Source organism: Equus przewalskii, chromosome 4 (genome assembly GCF_037783145.1).
Source record: "Equus przewalskii isolate Varuska chromosome 4, EquPr2, whole genome shotgun sequence".
Lineage (NCBI taxonomy): Eukaryota > Metazoa > Chordata > Mammalia > Perissodactyla > Equidae > Equus > Equus przewalskii.
In genome coordinates, this window is record NC_091834.1 from 46691393 (window position 1) to 46709354 (window position 17962).

Here is a 17962-nt window from a genome sequence, read left to right on the forward strand (position 1 = left end):
TTAGAAGTTTGTAGATTAAGGATTTTTTTTGGCTCATTTAACAGCAATTGAATGAATTAAACTTTTTTTCCCCCAAAATTAGAGAACTTGTCTTATAATGCCTTTGAAAGGCTCTAATTTCCAATATATCAAAGAGTGAATCTTATTCTTCTCATTCCATGTTTAACAAATGTGAGTTAGTTGAGAAGATTGAGGAGAGGTAAGTCCAAACAGATTTACACGGGAGTGTGATGAGAAGAATTAGAAGGAGCAGAAGAGGCAGGAAGGGCGGGGTGGAGAAAGAGGAGGCAGAGATAGAGGACTTTGTCTAAAGTTTAACTGTAGAAATAGTACAAAACCGTAAGGTCATTAGAAAAGGAAAAGATTTTCGAAACTTAGTATTCCAACGCCCTTTCTGATTCACATATCTCTGCAAAACTGCTAACAAGCCCCACTCTTCCCATAATCCTACTTCCATCTTGTCTTAAACATAAATATGAGAAACTGTCAAATGGCTTGCCTTTCCAAAATCAAGCTATAATATGTCTATAGCAAAGCATTCCCCAGATTTTCTAGTCCAATAAACATTGCCTAAAAAGGAAATGACTCTGGTCTGGCATTAGTCCCCCAAAAATTTATTCTATGATCACTGCATTCTTTTCTAAGTATTCACAAAGTAACTGTTTATTAACCCAGTTTGAGAACTTAACCAGGGGGTGATGTTATGCTCACGCATCAATTCTATAGTTCAGCATTATCCTACTCTTTGACATTTTCAAGATTTCAGTCTTTGACACTAGGTTGTCAATGGTTTCCCAGTGGTAAACAATCCTAATGGTAAATAATCAAAAACTATTTTTTGCATGAACTTTTCACTGTATGGTAACATGAAAATTATTCTCCTTAGTGGAAAAAGACATTTTAAAATAACAGAACTTCCATCCACAGAAGTGTTCAAGCAAATTCCATCCGTGGAGTCATGGATGATTCCATGTCATAGAGTTAAGTGCTGCTGCTTTCTTTCTGTCACCTGTGGATTTTAGTCTTTCCAGTGTAGTGGTACATCCACCACAGAGATGTAATGTATTTGTTCATTCAACAAATAGTTACTGGAAAAAAACTTTTATTTGATTACTATGTACTAAATACTGAGCTGAACACTGAGGGGACAAAGAAAAATAAGGCAAAATCTGAGCCTATAGAGTTTCTCCTCTTATCATTACCACAATTCATTTTAATTAATTGGAAGACTTATTAAATAAAAGTGTTTTCTAAAAACTTTTAAATTAAATCAATAGGTTAGATCCAAAGTATGGTGCTCAGTATCAACATTAACACCAAGGATTAACTATTCTACTACAGGACTTCTCAGAGCCTTAAATATGCTAATATGCATTGTAAATCTGTAGGAGCAGAAGAGAACATAGTCCACCCTCTGGATCCACAGGTTCCACATCCATGGATTCAACCAACTGCAATAGAAAGGCCTAGATGGTTGCACCTGTGCTGAACATGTATAGGCTTTTTTTCTGGTCATTATTCCTTAGACAATATAACAACTATTTACATAGAACTACATTATATTAGGTATTATAAGTAATCTAGAGATGATTTAAAATATACGGGCAGTTGTCTGCAAATACTACACCATTTTATACAAGGAACTTGAGCATCCTGCCGGTCCTGGAACCAATCCCCTGCAGACACCAAGGGATGACTGTTTATGTATAGTGTTTGCCAAACTTATATGGCCAGGGATCCGTTTCTCCCCTTGAGACCTCTTAAGGGAGTAGAGTTTGGCAAAAAGAAATCAGTTTCCAATCAGGGTGGGAAATAGATCTGAGAAGTGTGTCTTTAGCACTGCACTATCTCCCATTCTCTCATCTTCACAGAGCAATTCAAGGGCAATTCTGAAGTAACCAAAGAATAAGTGGATGAGTGAACAATGCAGACCATATGCATGAGGGAATCAACATTATATAACAACTTTATAGGAGAATAGAAATCTACTTTTAATACGAACGTGAGGAGCTTCAGAATCAATTCTGTACCTGTGTATATTGATTCCTAAATTCAAGAGTGCCTATATACAAACTGAATGGAGAATTTTTGCATCTGCATGACCTAATTTTTGCATCACTCAGATGTTCATTTTTCTTCTAGGAAATCCTTTTGAACTCTTCAAATAAAGCTCAATTCTACCCCCTAAAACAGTGATTCCCACACCTGAGTCTACAGAACTCCTACATCAAAACTCTTGGGATGTTCATTAAAAATTGTAAATTTCATAACCTTACAAAAAATCTGAATCTCTGGCAGCGATACCCACAAATCTGCATATTTTAAAGAATTCTTCTAGCGATTCTTACACACAACTGAACTGGAGAAGCACCAAACTAGAGTCCACTCTTTCCTACTCTTGTTCCCTAATTTTAAGAAATGTCTCTTTATAGTACATCATTTGGAATTTCCATGGAAATGGGATAAAATGTCACTATAGGAAGCAGGAATCCACAGGTGAATCAGAAGCACTATTATATCAAGTGTAGCAACCTTATTAAAATTCAAACCTTTTAATGGGGAAAAAAATAAGAAAAAACAAAGATGGCTAGTTTGGGATTAATTTCCATCTCATTATTGCAAATTGGAAAAGCTAAGAAGTCAGAGGAAGGCAGAAAACAAGCTTGAAGATAATGAGATAATATATTTCTAAGCATCTTTAATACATATTTATTTCTTAAGATGTAGGAAATAAGTATCTGGAATGAAAAAAGATTCTGCGAAAACGGCTGTCTGAGCTCACATTCTTGGCCCCCTTGTCTTCCCATCAGCTCCTGGTTAAGGAGATTTAACAAATAAACTAACCTTGATGGTGAAAACTCCAGGGAAAAGCACAGTTAGGCATTTCACTGTCGGGAAGGCCTGGAAGAGAATCAAGGGACCAAGAGAACTTAGACTTAAGGCTACCGAGAGGTTTGGTGGCAGACACTGGTAGACTGTTTTTAGGGGAAAGGAAGGCGGTTTCTAGTCTTTGCTTTCTTCTGTGGGTGGCCTGTTTATCTATTAAAAAATCTAGAAGAAAGTATACTCATAAACTGAATCATTTGTGGTCCATTGGTCAACAGGAGCCATTTCTCTTCTACTTCGTCCAAAAGTGGCCTAAACTGAGAGGACCTTCTCCCTATTTCCCAGTAGAATACTCACAGTTTTTCCTGCCTGACTCACCTGCAGAAGGTTCTCCAGGATTGCCACAGACTGAGAGGTCACATAATCTGTCTGTGTACTGAGGTTACCTATACCTATGGGTAGGCAAAGACAATTACAAACCATGAGTGTAGACGCCATACAGACATTGACTGGGAGAAAATATTTACATTCCATGTAAATGACAAAGGTCTAGTATCCAAAATATATAATGAATATCTACAAATCAATAAGAAATGGTTAAATTACCTGATAGAAAACAGGGTCAAATAATATGCAAAAGCAACACAGAAACACTCACCAAGGAAAAACCCTTGCACATGTATGGAAGGAGACATGCACAGAAATATGCAATTCAGAATTATAAAAAAAAATGGGACCAACCCATTTTTAAAATTATTGTTTAGCCATGTAGTTGAATATTGAATTTAAAAGAATTAAGTAGAAACATATGAATCAATATGGATAAATTTCAAAAACCTAATATTATATGAGAAAAAGCAAGTACATAAATTATAAATACACTATGATACTATGTACATAAATTTTATAAACCATAAAATAGTATATTTATACTTACATAGAGAGAAAGGCATTTTAACATCTACAAAGGAATAACAACTTAAGAATTATGATTACCTCTGAAAAAGGAGAGAAGAAAATATGACCAGAGAGCTTAGTGAATTAAGAGATTCACTACTGAATCTCTCATGTTTTATTTGTAAAACAAATCAAAAAAAGAAAAGAAAGCCAAATTATGATTTTAGTAATGTGTTCACAGATGTATATTATACTAATTTCTTCTATTTTTCTATATGCATAAAATACATTATTTAACACAAGGAGGATATAAAAGACCTCAGCTTAGCTGAGTAACAACTCAAGTTTTCAATTTGTAAGAAAATCACCAAATCCCAGTTACAGCAAATAAAAAAGACACATCTAGATACGAATGATGAAGTAACTGAACTCTTTAAGGATATAGATCCAACTTTACAAGCTTTCAGATAGAATAGATGAAAACAAAGAAAGGAGAGTTAGACTAGAAACAACAAAATACATACATTTATAATTTGTTGTAAGGAAAGAACTGTGATTTCAAATCCTACTCTCAGCAAGGACATAATTCTTATATGAAAGCAAAAGGACTTCCAGTTTCCTGTTCCACATATAAAGAGCTTGGAAGACACCACTCAACCCTAACAAGTAAAAAGCTGAACACACTAAAAAGTCAAAAGTCCTTCTTGGATCCCTAAAAGAGGGGAAGTCACAGGGCAAACTGTTTCCCCCAGATCAAAGAGACAAACAGGCAAATACAGGGAGTCCAGGCTCACGGAGTCAGACTGGAGTGGAAACCGCTCAGAAAACAAGTGTCGGGGAAGGAAAACCTGAAGTGTATTTGATGAATTGCTAGAGGCTCAGTGTGGACAAGGCTGACAGTTAAAAACTCCAGGGGGACCCAGTCACCGGGTAGGGGACCGCGAGATTGTGAGATTTACCTCCAGGAGCTCGACCACGTTCCTGTAGTAAACGGCGTGAAAATTCACTTTGCCCTGGCAGGGGGAGGGGGAAAGGAACCACTTTTAAATAGGCCAGAATGCGCTGTTCCACTTAACAAGGCCTGCACCCAGGGGAAGCTAGTTAACCAGAGCCTAACCTGCCGGAGTGCTATCAGGGCCTAACTGACCTGGGAGAAGGGAATATTAAACAGAAGCCCCCGTTAGCCTTCCAGGTGTTAGAAGGGAAATACCCAACTCCAGCCCACTTTACCATCCTGTGCTAGCTAAGGAGAGAGAAAAAAACTGAGCAGCGCTGGTGAAGTTCACAGCTGACTGGCACAGGCTCACTAAGAGTGAGACCTCATCACAGGACTAGAAAAAACTCCCCCGCCCCGCACCCCCCTCACCACCACGTTACTAAAAGCCTATTCATAGCAGCTCCTTTGGCCCGGGACATCATGTGCAGCCATCACGAAAGCAAAAGACAATTTCCCACATGCAGGGAAGACCGTATATACCTTCCATAATCAACTGCATACCCTTTGAGAAAAATACTAGACATGCTTCTACCAAATGACAATTTAATGAGAACACAATTAACAAAATAAGGGAAAACAAAATTTAATAAGAATGGCAAACAATGATTTTTAATACATCTGTATGTATATAAATACTTGAACTTATGTGACTAGGAATTATAATAAAAGTATTCTTTTGAATATTTTTTGAATACATAAAAATGATTCTCAAAACATAGACATTACTACAGTTCTTAAATAAAAATTCCAAACTGCTTAAGCCCAGGAGTTGGGGAAGTAAATACATTCCCAACATCTTCCTCAATAGAGATTTTGGGAAATCGGTCATGTGAAATGTTCTGTGCAGGTTTAGGAAGTATTTAACATTGCTCTGATGGTAGATATGTATTTACATAGATGGTTACGATGGGAATGTGAGCAGTAATAGAATGAGAAATACAACAGTATTTCCAATTTAAAGCAGGGAGCAAAAGAGGAACAGAAAGAAACTTAATCGAGTCAGCCTAGGAAAAACAAGTTGGAAATGGGTCAAAAGGAAACAAAATGTACTCTATAATTAACATAAAATATGATGAAAATATTTGAAAATATCATTAATCACAATAAATATGAAGGATTGAATTTATTTATTCAAAGGCAAATACTATCTGATTGAATAAAATAAGGAACTCCAGCAAGATGCAATTTACAAGTGATACATGTAAAACAAAATATCAAAGACAAGTTGAAAACAAAGGAATGAGGAAATCATAGAGTTACAAACAAAAAGAAAGTAAAATGGCTACATTGACGTCAGATAGAGGGCAATTCAAGGTCAAAGGCAGGAAAAGTTACCAATCACTTCGAAGGGTTACTGCACACTTGCTATCTAGATTAAACCACATGAAACTGTCATTTTGGGGTCAATATTAGTCAAATATTGGCAATTTCAAAAGTGTCAACATCTAACTATTCAAAGTCTTTAAAAGTAAATCAAACCATGACTGCATTATAATTCTAGTAAGGCAAAGATTATTCAACATTGGGAAATGTTTAACATTGTTAGAAAAAAGAAAAGAAGAAAACGTATGATTATATTAATAAATACTGGAACACATTTGCTGAAATTCATCAATGATTTCTAACAAACTTTTAAGGAAAACAGGACTAGGGAAAAAACACTAAGATATAAAAGAATACTTATAAAAATCAATACATTTATTTATTAAAATATGAAATGAGAAAATCCAAAGAAAATCAGAAAGACATGAAGACGACCATTATCATCATATTTATTCAACTTGCTTTTAATAAAATAAAGGGAGAACAGATTTTTTTAAGTAGCATAAGTACATGAAATTGAGAGGAATCAATATTTTTATTTTGTTCTTATGTGATTGGTTTTGGAAAAGAAAATCTAAAAGATTTTTCTGAAAAATTTTATACTTAATAAGAGAGATTTGCACTGTAGCTGAATGAATTTGCAAAACTCAATTTTTTTTTTATATAATTTCATTGAGCAGTTAGAAATAGGGAGGAAAATCACAACAATAACTGCTGACTGCTAACACACTGAAGGGAGCATCAAATAACCTGTTTATCAAGCAAAGCCAAACTAGTTCTTCTGCGTTAAGGGAGGACACCACCTCCACGGACTCTTAGTAGAATCTTAGCAGGAGAAGTCAAAGGAGGGATATTTGTAAAGCTTGGGGGACTTGATTTAAGGCAGATCCTCCCAGACAGGACGGAGGTCCTGACTGAGATGGAACAAAGTTCGTGATAAAATAGTTTAGGATTGATGGACATAGCCAAAGGAAGATTTTGAAGGAAATCTTAAAGAGTAAAGCTCAAATGAACAAACTAATTTTGCAGAGAAGGGAGCTTTTTATCCTAATGACAGTGAGTTGAGTAGTCTTTGTTTTGAATAAATGAAATTTCTGAAAATTCCTGAAACAAACAATGCAATTATGTCCAATGTTATTATCCTGGACAAAAATTTCCTGGAATAATAATGTTCTGTCAAGGCAGATAATCAAATAGTAAAGTCATCTTGACATAGAGTCTTATTCCTAGTCGTATTAATCTGTGACTATTAATGGTTTTGTATTTCATAACTAAAATTGTAAAATCCTTAAGACTAAATTTAATAAGATAGGCACAATACATATAGAAACATAAATATGATAGAAAAGAGACTTGGATGGGAACACAAAGTAATTAAAATGTGTTCCGTTCTAATTGTAGTCGTGTACCACGCAATGACATTTCTGTCAACGATGGACTGTATATGGAACGGTCATCCCGTAAGATTAGTACCACACTGCCTAGGTGTGTAGCACATCTAGGTTTGTGTAAGTACACTCCGTGATGTTCACACAATGATGAAATCACCTAATGATGCGCTTCTGAGAGCGTACGCCCATCTTTAAGTGATGTGTGACTGTATTACATAAATTTAACACACTTTCCAACAAAACTCTTAGAGAATTTGGTCAGGAAGGAGGATTCTAAAAATTGATTTTAAGTTTCTTACAAACAAGTCTATTTGTGAAAGCTGCTTTAAAAGTTTCAAAAAAAATTCACGAGGGGTTATTATCTCTACAATATGGTGAAGTTTATTATAACTCTTTATTCAAAGCTGCATGAAATTGACCCAAGAATAAATAGCTAAATTACTAAACAAATAAGAGAGTCTAGCAAGAGATTTAAGTGTGTTTGGGCGGTAATATATTATAAATGTGGCATTCTTAATGAGAAAAGCACCTTTAATTTGCTATACAGTTCTTGCACAGTAGCCATCCACCCCAAAATAAACCATATAGATTACTTCCTCACGATATACACGAACACAGTCTAGATGAAATAAAGTTCTAAGTGCTCAAGACAAAAAGTGAATTTAAAGGTAAGGAAAATTTTGGAAAATGTTCCATAAACTTTAGGTGATGGTAAACTTTTACCAGGCCAAAACCTCAAACCAAAAGAGAAAAAGATATATATATATTTGACTACTTTTTAAAAAATTATATTAAGACAATTATTAAAGTCAAAAGACAAAAGGGAGATTGGAAAAAATTGTTCTGCATATGAAAATTAAAAAAATTAATATTCATAATAAGATGAGAAAAAAGACAAATCACCCAACAGAAAAATAAACACAGGATGTGAACAGGCATTTCACAAAAGAGGAATGGCAAATGGCCAATAAACATGAGAGGATGCTTATTGTAGATAGTCGTCAGGGAAATGCAGTGAGACCTCATTTTACACACATCAAATTTGCAGATACAGAAAGGAAACACTCAATGGGCTACGTGTGGAAATAGGCACTCATATTCTGTATGTAGGATTATAAATTTCCACAGCTTTTTGAAAGTCTGCTCAGTTAAAAAGACACACACATGAACAAGCAAATATCCTTTTGAGAATTTATCACACAGATATAAATGTACTAGTTTATAAGTGATTTTTAGTTGTATTTCTAGTAATATTATATTTTTACAGTGTATTCCTATTTATTCCATTTCCCTTACCATTTTAAAATAACAGAGACACAAACAGGACAGCTATGAGACAATGAGCAGTTGCCCACATTCTGGTACATAAATTCTATAGAATATCAGAAAGTATTGTAGGGAAGAAAGAGTTTCCTCTACCTTCTTTGGGTCTCTGGCTGAGCCTAAGAACTAAACTGATACAAGACAGATTAACAGGAGAAAAGCGTATAAATTTTATTATATTTTTACATGTATATGAGAGCCTTCAAAAGGCAACGAAGACCCAAAAAAGTGACCAAAACAGGAAGACTTTATGCTTTTTAGACCAAATTTGTGAAGAATTTATAAGAAACGAGATTTGGTCTAGGGGTAGCAAATGGTGAAAAAAGTAGGAAGATAAGAGTAAGTTTAACAAGGCTTGTTTGTACAGATTTCTCGGCTGCACATTCGCTAGCTCTGGTGACAGGAGTGCTCTTCCTTCCAGGAGGATCAAGGAAGGTACCTTTCCCAGGAGAGTTTTATCTTCTGCTTTCAGGAAAACAAAGGATGGTCAGAGTGTCCTTCTTGTACCTGCTGTTTCAATGCCTTTAATTCAAAATTGATTAATATGCCAAATTGGCTTATTTTGGGGTGACACATTTTGTTTCCTTTCCTATTTAAAAGAATTACCTAGATTTATATGTATTGATAAATAAATATATTTGGGTTTGATTAAGTAAAAAAAAAAAGTTGCGGTATAATTTTTACTAAGAGATTGCGTTAAAAATAAGGGGAGGCAACAAATATATTTGAATATTTTTTGTGAAAGTTCATATAAGCTTCAACCAAAATGTGGAAAGACTAACTCACGCAACCATATCATTAGTTTCTTGGGTGTGGCAGGGGGTGGCAAGGGGAGTTTCTTCTAGTGCATCCTTTGTTTGCGTACAAGAAGGAAAAAGCTCTCCTTAACCCTCATGGGTTCCCTTGCTGGGTCTGAAAATTAAACTGACTAAGACATTTAACAGGAGAAAGTATACAAATTTATTTAATATTTTATATAGGTTTTATGTAACATGGGAACCTTCACAAGGAAATGAGAACCAAAAGAAACGGTTAGACCTGAGTGTAATTATGCTAGGTTTGATGACACGGGGACAGATGTGTTAAAATAGAAGAGGACGAGGAGTATGAGGGAAGTGTAGTAAAGTGGGAGAAAGAATCAGGCCTTTTTTTTAGGACTCTTCTCGGCATCCCTTTATCTTTGGAGCTAATGATGCTCTTTTCCTCTGTGTGTAGGGAGGGTGCCTCTCCCAGGAGAGTGTTATGAGCTATTTCAGGAGGGAAGGGCAGATCAACCTTCCTGCTTCTGCTTTTTTTTTTTTTTTTTAAGAAGATTAGCCCTGAGCTAACATCTGCTGCCAATCCTCCTCTTTTTGCTAAGGAAGACTGGCCCTGAGCTAACACCCGTGCCCATCTGCCAATACTTTATATGTGAGATGCCTACCACAGCATGGCTTCCCAAGCGGTGCCATGCCCACACCTGGGATCCAAACCGGTGAACCCCGGGCTGCCGAATCAGAAGGTGCACACTTAACCGCTGTGCCACCAGACCGGCCCCCTGCTTCTGCCTTTTTCTCAAGCTCCTCCAACTTAAAATACTCCGTATGCCCAGGTGCCAGATTTTGGGGTAGTGTATCCTCGACCCCATCATTTGACTAATGGCAAAGAGCAGATAATGCTTCTATGATTGGAAAGAAAGACTTAAAAATACAATATAAAAAATGGACCAAATAACCCCAAATAGTTTTTAAAGTTTTGTAGTTTTTATTTTTTATGGTGATTCATTGACAAATGAATTTACTACAAATATTATGCTTTCTCTTCCTACTAAATACTAAAAGACCTATTCTTCATTGTAGATTAAAATTATACAAAGTGGTTGTTTTCTCTAAAATGATCCCCTGCTGTGACTTTTGCTATAATTTAAGAGAGAAGTTAGACAAATCTAGCTACTTTTCTGAAACAGAACCATGTTAACTCTTACTCATGTCACAAGTATATCATCCAAGAGAATGTGGGCCCTGAAGCCCCCCGCGCTGAAGGAAAGTCTCCATGAACGGGGAAATCATTTGCCAGAAATGTGATAGAATAGTGATTAATAAAATAAGTCAATGCATACGATGATTTTAACTCTTTCTGTAATAATGTAAAGTTTATAAGTTTTCATCAAGATAGAAATTAAAAATAATATATGTACAAAGCTATTACTTCATATTCAATTTATCTGGGAATTATCTACAACCATTTTTTCACCTTGTCAAATGTCATTCTTTCCTTAAATAATTTCTAAACTATGGAAGTATTACAACAAATTAGCCAACATTAGACAAAAAATAGCTCATGGATATCCCTTTTTCAATCTTAATTCCATATATTCAAAGTCTAACATTATCTTCTCACCAAAGGTCTCTTTCCAGCCATTCTATTTCTGTCAGTCTTCTTGACCAAAAACTTCAAAAATCATCCTTGATTTTTTACTCTGTTTATATACTAGCTAACTCTAAACCCAATTACTTTTTCATTTAAAAAATTCCTTGGGGGACTGGCCTGGTGGCACAGTGGTTAAGTTCGCATGCTCCACTTCTATGGCCCGGGGTTCGCCGGTTCGGATGCCGGTGAGGGCCTACGCAGTGCTTGGCAAGCCATGCTGTGGCAGGTGACCCACATATAAAGTAGAGGAAGGTGGGCATGGTTCTTAGCTCAGGGCCAGTGTTCATCAGCAAAAAGAGGAGGATTGGCAGATTGGCAGTGGATGTTAGCTTAGGGTGAATCTTCCTCAAAAAAAAAAAAACCTCTTGCATTTATCTCTTTCATTTCATTCTGATAGTCATTATTGTTATGAAAGTATCACCTTGCACCTAAATTTCTTACATAGTTTATACCCAGTCTCATGATAGCTGTTCTCTCTCTTAGCACTCCCTCTTCCCAAGTTCTTTTTCAAACTACTGCTGTACGGTCCTTTGCAAGTGCCTACCATCATCACTTAACACAACACATCCCAACAACTCGTTCTTCCCGGCTTTTAGGTTCTTCTGTGGTACGCACTCATTCTCCCTTACTAGGCTTGGTCTTTGCCAATAGCAGCCTTCCACTTGCATCCAGAATAGCATTAAGAGCAAAACATGGGCAGGGACATTGCGGTTGCCCCAGTCATGCCACCAATTGAGTAATCTTTTAAAATAATAGATTTGACTTTCATTTAGAGAAAAAACTGAGTGCAGTTTTGAGAGAAGGTAGAAAAAAGACTATTGTCCCAGAGCCAGCCCTGGTGGTCTACTGGTTAAGACTCAGAGCTCTCACCTCCGTGGACTGGGTCCCCATCTGGTCGGGGAACCACACTACCCATCTCTCAATCGGCATACTGTGGGGGCTGCATATTGCTGTGATGCTGAAAACTATTCCACCAGTATTTTAAATACCACCAGGGTCACCTATGGTGGACAGGTTTTTTCAGTGCAGCTTCCAGACTAAGACAGACTAGGAAGAAGGACCTGGCCACCCACTTCCCAATGCCCCAAAAAGATCGGGCAGGTTTCAGGCCTGCTGTACACAGGGCTGCTGGGAGTTGGAATTGACTCCACAGCACTAACAACTATTGTGCCAAGCAACTTAGCTCTCTCTCAAACTTGCGATACCATCCCCCACAAATAAGTCTTGATGCTTACCTAATCCATCCTCCATATCTTCCACAGAACTAAATTTAATGGTCATCCACATTGTCTCCAGTTTTATCAAAGTATTCTTCCGAGAACATAGAGTATTCATTCTCTCTGATAGAAATTCTAGAAAACATCATTTTCTCCAACATGTTATATTTCAATGATGTTTCTCCCCTTCAGTGTTGTTTCAGCTCTACTTATACGTAGGTATCAGAGTGACTACCTGTTTGTCCTACTGTTTAATCTGCCTTGATGTACAATTCTCTTTGATTCCATACTCCTGCTGTCTCCCATATGGAAGGCTTCCCTCTTTCCAGTTCACCTGTGGAAATGCAATTTACTCACAAGGCCAGACTCAGATTTCACTCTTGCTTAAAGCCTTTTCTGATTAAATCAGAATATATTTCTCGGGGCCAGCCCGTGGCCGAGTGGTTAAGTTCGTGCATTCCACTGCAGGTGGCCCAGTGTTTCATCAGTTCAAATCCTGGGCGCAGACATGGCACTGCTCATTGCGCCATGCTGAGGCAGTGTCCCACATGTCCCAACTAGAAGGACCCACAACTAAGAATATACAACTATGTACCGGGGGGCTTTGGGGAGAAAAAGGAAAAAATAAAATCTTTAAAAAAAAAAGGAATATATTTTTCTCCCCCTTTGTAATTGTTCTGTTCCTGTCTCATCTATGCTAGTTTTGTCTCCCAGTGACGACTGCAAGTTATCAGTGATAAGGCACCCTATGTTTTCTTTCTCTCTTTTGCGTCTCTCTAATCATGTGACACATGCACAGTGATCTGTATCTGTTGATCGACTGAAAACTATAAGCCACAACAGTTTTTGACAGATCAATGTAAAAGCAAGTTTATAAGCAAGAGTAAACTTAATTGCTAAATGATCATTTTTCATTTTCAATAATCTAGTGCAATGTCACACCAAAAAAGCCCTGAGCAATCAATGTATAAATCTGTTCATTATTTACCCAATATACTTGACAGTATCACAGTAAAGTGGAATATTATATGTTGGAATCATATTTTCTGCCCCAGATATATTAATTCAAACTGCCTAAAATCAAAGTTCTTCCAAGATGCCAACTCTTCCTTTGTACCTGAAGACACCTAACAACCAGTCATTGTGTTTCAGTTGTAATAAAATGGCACTCCATGGGGAAATGCAGGAGTCTGAAAATGCCCGGGAAGAGAGAAAACAAAGGAAAGTTTCTATTAAGAAATTCTACAGTAAGTGTTTTTTATATTTTAGATATTCCCAGGAGTGCTAGAAGAGTGGAATTAGTGATGTTCCATGAACACGATGACCTGGGGAATTCATATCAGAGCACATTGACATGCATGTTATATAACAGTTCTGAAAATTTTTCCAGATGTATTCATATATTGGAGAACAGATGTTTCCTCTTCATGATTTTCTTTTCTTTTCAGCATTAAAAAAGTGACTTTAAAATTTGGCATCAGTTTATAGTTTTCCCATAATGTTAATTCACTCTCTATAATAATCTATTTGAAGTAAAAGTAATCCTTATTTTTTATGGCAAAGAAAAATTCCTTTTGGAATATAAAATGGGATAGTCCGTATGACAAGGAAAATATTTAAGTAATACATTTTGTTTAGGGACAATCTGTTTTGTTTTGAATTCATAGAGAAAAAGAAAAGAGTCATTTAGCAAAAATTACTTATAAAAACAGTGCTAATTTAGAATTAATTCTGGTTCTTATTGAAAAAATTGTTTTTGATTTTTCCATCACTTTCCTTCAACTCTTCTAATTTAGCTATGCTTGAGTTGTTTTTAGAATCACGTTTCATGAGTGTACCTCAAAACCTCAGGTTTAATGATTCAAAATTGTGAATGTTACATCTACTAATTTATAAAAATAAACTCAAAATCTATAACAGACACTAATACCAAAAAATAGGAAATGAACGTAGAAAAGCAGTGCAAATGAAATTTTACCACAAAATAGAAAAAAAAATCCACATTGCATTACAAAACATGGATAGGAAGCATTCATAGTTTTACTGGCCTCTAGTGAAGAGTTTTGATACTTATCAACACAAGTCAGCATTTTATTAAAGCAAGGATTTTCCTAATAAAGTGTTAGATGTAACGATGCAAGCAGCATGATCTGTATTAAACAAATTTTGTTTCTTAGCTACCAAAGAACTCCTCCTTCCTTCCCTAGAATTGTATTAATTAAAACTTAAGTTTGAGGGGCTGGCCCAGTGGCACAGCAGTTAAGTGCACACGTTCTGCTTTGGTGGCCTGGGGTTCACCAGTTCGGATCCCAGGTGTGGATATGGCACCACTTAGCAAGCCGTGCTGTGGTAGGCGTCCCACATATAAAACAGAGGAAGATGGGCGTGGTTGTTAGCTCAGGGCCAGTCTTCCTTAGCAAAAAGAAGAGGATTGGCAGCAGATGTTAGCTCAGGGCTAATTTTCCTCAAAAAAAAACTTAAGTTTGAAACCTTTTGTGGCTCATTTTTAGATGTAAAATGTTATGACTATATATTTACTATATTTTCCTCTCAATAACTGAAATCAGTTTTGTAGATTATTCCTCATTTTGCATGAGACAAATACCCATTATAGCCATCAACCACTTACTGAGGATATTTTTAAAATTTTGTTTACTCAATGACCATTCAATGACCTTTCAGTTAAGAATTGTTCAAAGGTGGAGCTGAATCGAATGGAGCTTTTAGATATGTTTTTATAATAAATATCATTAATTCTCATTAATACCTCTATTCTACTTACTTTTGCCTTTTAACAGTAAATACTTAATATTGCAAAAGCAGTTCCAAATGATACCAGGAAGGTGGAAACCTATGCCAGTCCTAGCCACCTTTTAATAATTAAAATCCAGGAATTCGTGGGACCTTTTGTTCTGAAATTAAGCACCAGCTTCCACCTTTGGCTGCTAATTGATGGCAACATGAGCAACGGCAGAGTAAAGAGCAATTATCACACAGTGGTATCCATAACATAAGGACATCTGCAATTAGGAGCCTCTAAAAAGCAAACTCAGTCAGATTTTGTTTCTCCTCTCTTTTCAATGACTGAAGAAGAAATCTTCCCTCCCAAACCATGTATAATTAGCCATAAAAGGTGGCTTAAGGGGCTGGCCTTGGCATAGTGGTTAAGTCCACTCAGCTTCAGCAGCCTGGGGTTCGCAGGTTTGGATCCCTGGCAAAGACCTACATTAGGGCTCATCAACCATGCTGTGGCAGCATCCCACCTGATGAGCCGTTTGTAGGTCCACACCCAGGATCCGAACCGGTGAACCCTGGGCCGCCAAAGCAGAGCATGCCAACCTAACCACTATACCACCAAGCTGCCCCCCAGATATGCATTTTTAAAAGATATTGGAGCAGAAGAGTCAGAGATGGTTAGGAGTAGACCTTGGAGTATCAGTCAGGTAATAATTATAGGAAATAATAGTGGTTTGAACTAGAATAGTGACAGTTCACATGAATAAATGTAATGGGTTCAAGAGATAATGACCATATTAAACTGACAGGACATGTCGATAGACAGATGCCATGAAGTGTATAATGAGCTATAACGATATTATACCAGTTGGCTATCTTATATTATTTTCTTTAACTATGCTGTTCTACTCAGGTACTGGCACAGATAAAGAAGTCAGTTAAGCCTAACCAGAGGTGGTGATTTGGCTGGATGTAAGGAAAAGGCAAAGGTGTAGGAAAGTTTAGGTCATTGGTGAGAGAGTTATTTCAATAACATATTTCGATATGTTCAATAACAGTTATTTCAATAACATATTTCAATACGGACCAGACTGGACTAAGAGGTAATGAAGAAAGGATGGGATTACAAGTGTGGAAAGAGAGAGGCATCTGGAGCTACGGACTGAGTAGCATAGAGATTTGTCCTACCAACTATGTAGAGTTAGGCCAGTTGTTCTAATTGTGAAATTACCCAAATTAAATGAAGTTAATAGCAATGAGTCGCTGGAAGAATACATCAAGGAAATTAAGGGTAATTTTACACAAGAAAAAAAATTTTAGTTATCCCCTATCAGTGTAAGGATGTGACTTCACAATGTAGTGGTACTCAAAGCAAATTCATCAGCAAGATGGACTATGAAATAGTGGGTACTAGTTAGGTACTAGTTAGGCAGTATGCTCATCATGATACTTACTGGGACTGTATAATGAGCTATTCATTGGAACAATAAAATGGATTAAAAGAAATTTGGAAAACCAGTAGAGACATACAAGAAGGAAAGTAAAAATAACCTTGGGATGTGCCAGGGAATGAATTCTGAAGTCCCGGTGATCTTACCGTTTGATCTGCTTGGATAATTGCTTCAATTCTTCATTTTTAAATGTATACACACAAGCTTTGTGAGTTTTGTGTACATTTTGGAGTCCTTGAAATCCACTACTGTCAAGTAAATGGAAACAGGAGTGAAATCAGGAAGAGAAATCTGCAGTGTGTTCTCTGGAATGGTTTGGAACTGTCTGACAGACTGCCCCAACTGGCAGTGTGGATCTTGGATCCATGAGAAACGCAGCTGTGTAGACCAGGGTATAGATCAAAGGTTAGAATGCCTATTTTTATTTTAATGTTGTGAAAAATTCCCTGGTCCAAGAACCACATAGATTTTGACATAAAGGCCGCATAGAGAGAAGTCAAAGGCCTTCAGTTCAGATCCTTGGAAGGATCACATATTAGCGAATAGGTGGAAATGAAAGTGCTCAGATTTAAAAAAAAAAATCACATAAAATTGCAACATGAATTTTGGAAGTCTAAAAATACTTTAATGCAAGCAGAGCAGATTTTAAAAGGGTCTACACTAAACTTTTACTTCTGAAAATAAATAGCATGCTGTTTATAGCAACAGTGAGTTGTTGTTCTATGTTTCTTAGAGGTGATTATAAACGTGTCAAGTTACATCTGGGGTTCCAGAAGCAGAGCTGATCTCATTATCAGAACCTTTTTTTTTTTTGCTGGGCTGGGACTGCCTCTGCATTAATTCTAGTTATGAACAGATCAAGTATAAAAACATGGTAAGGCTCTGATCTGTGCTACTCAAGAAATTTTTTTTTTAAGGTAACAGTGCTGCATTAACTGCTCCATGCCCCTTTTCTCTAATATGACATCACATCGTCCCTCGCTGCCTCAAACAGTCCAATTTTTGCCTCAAAAGGTCTCTTCTTGAAGCCAAGAAAATCTACAAAACTGTTTCTGATGACCAGATGCCTATTTATCTACAGCCAAAGCAGGGTCCACCCTATCAAAATTGTAGTCTCCTGCAGTTGGAAAACCATTATTGCCCAATCCCCTTTCCAATAGGATCCAACACTGTTGAGTTTTGTGTTAAACTATGACACCAGATGTGCCAGAGTCAATACTGAAAGGAAGAACCGCCAGCAAATGAATATTACAGAACTTTCTGCTCTAGAGTGCTTTCCTGAGATTTTGAGGGAGATGGCCAGCGGCTTGTAGAATTAACTTGAGTAGCTTTCTGTATCATTTATTTTTATAGGTTCCTCACTTTTACCAGGATTTTTTGTTGTTGTTCTTG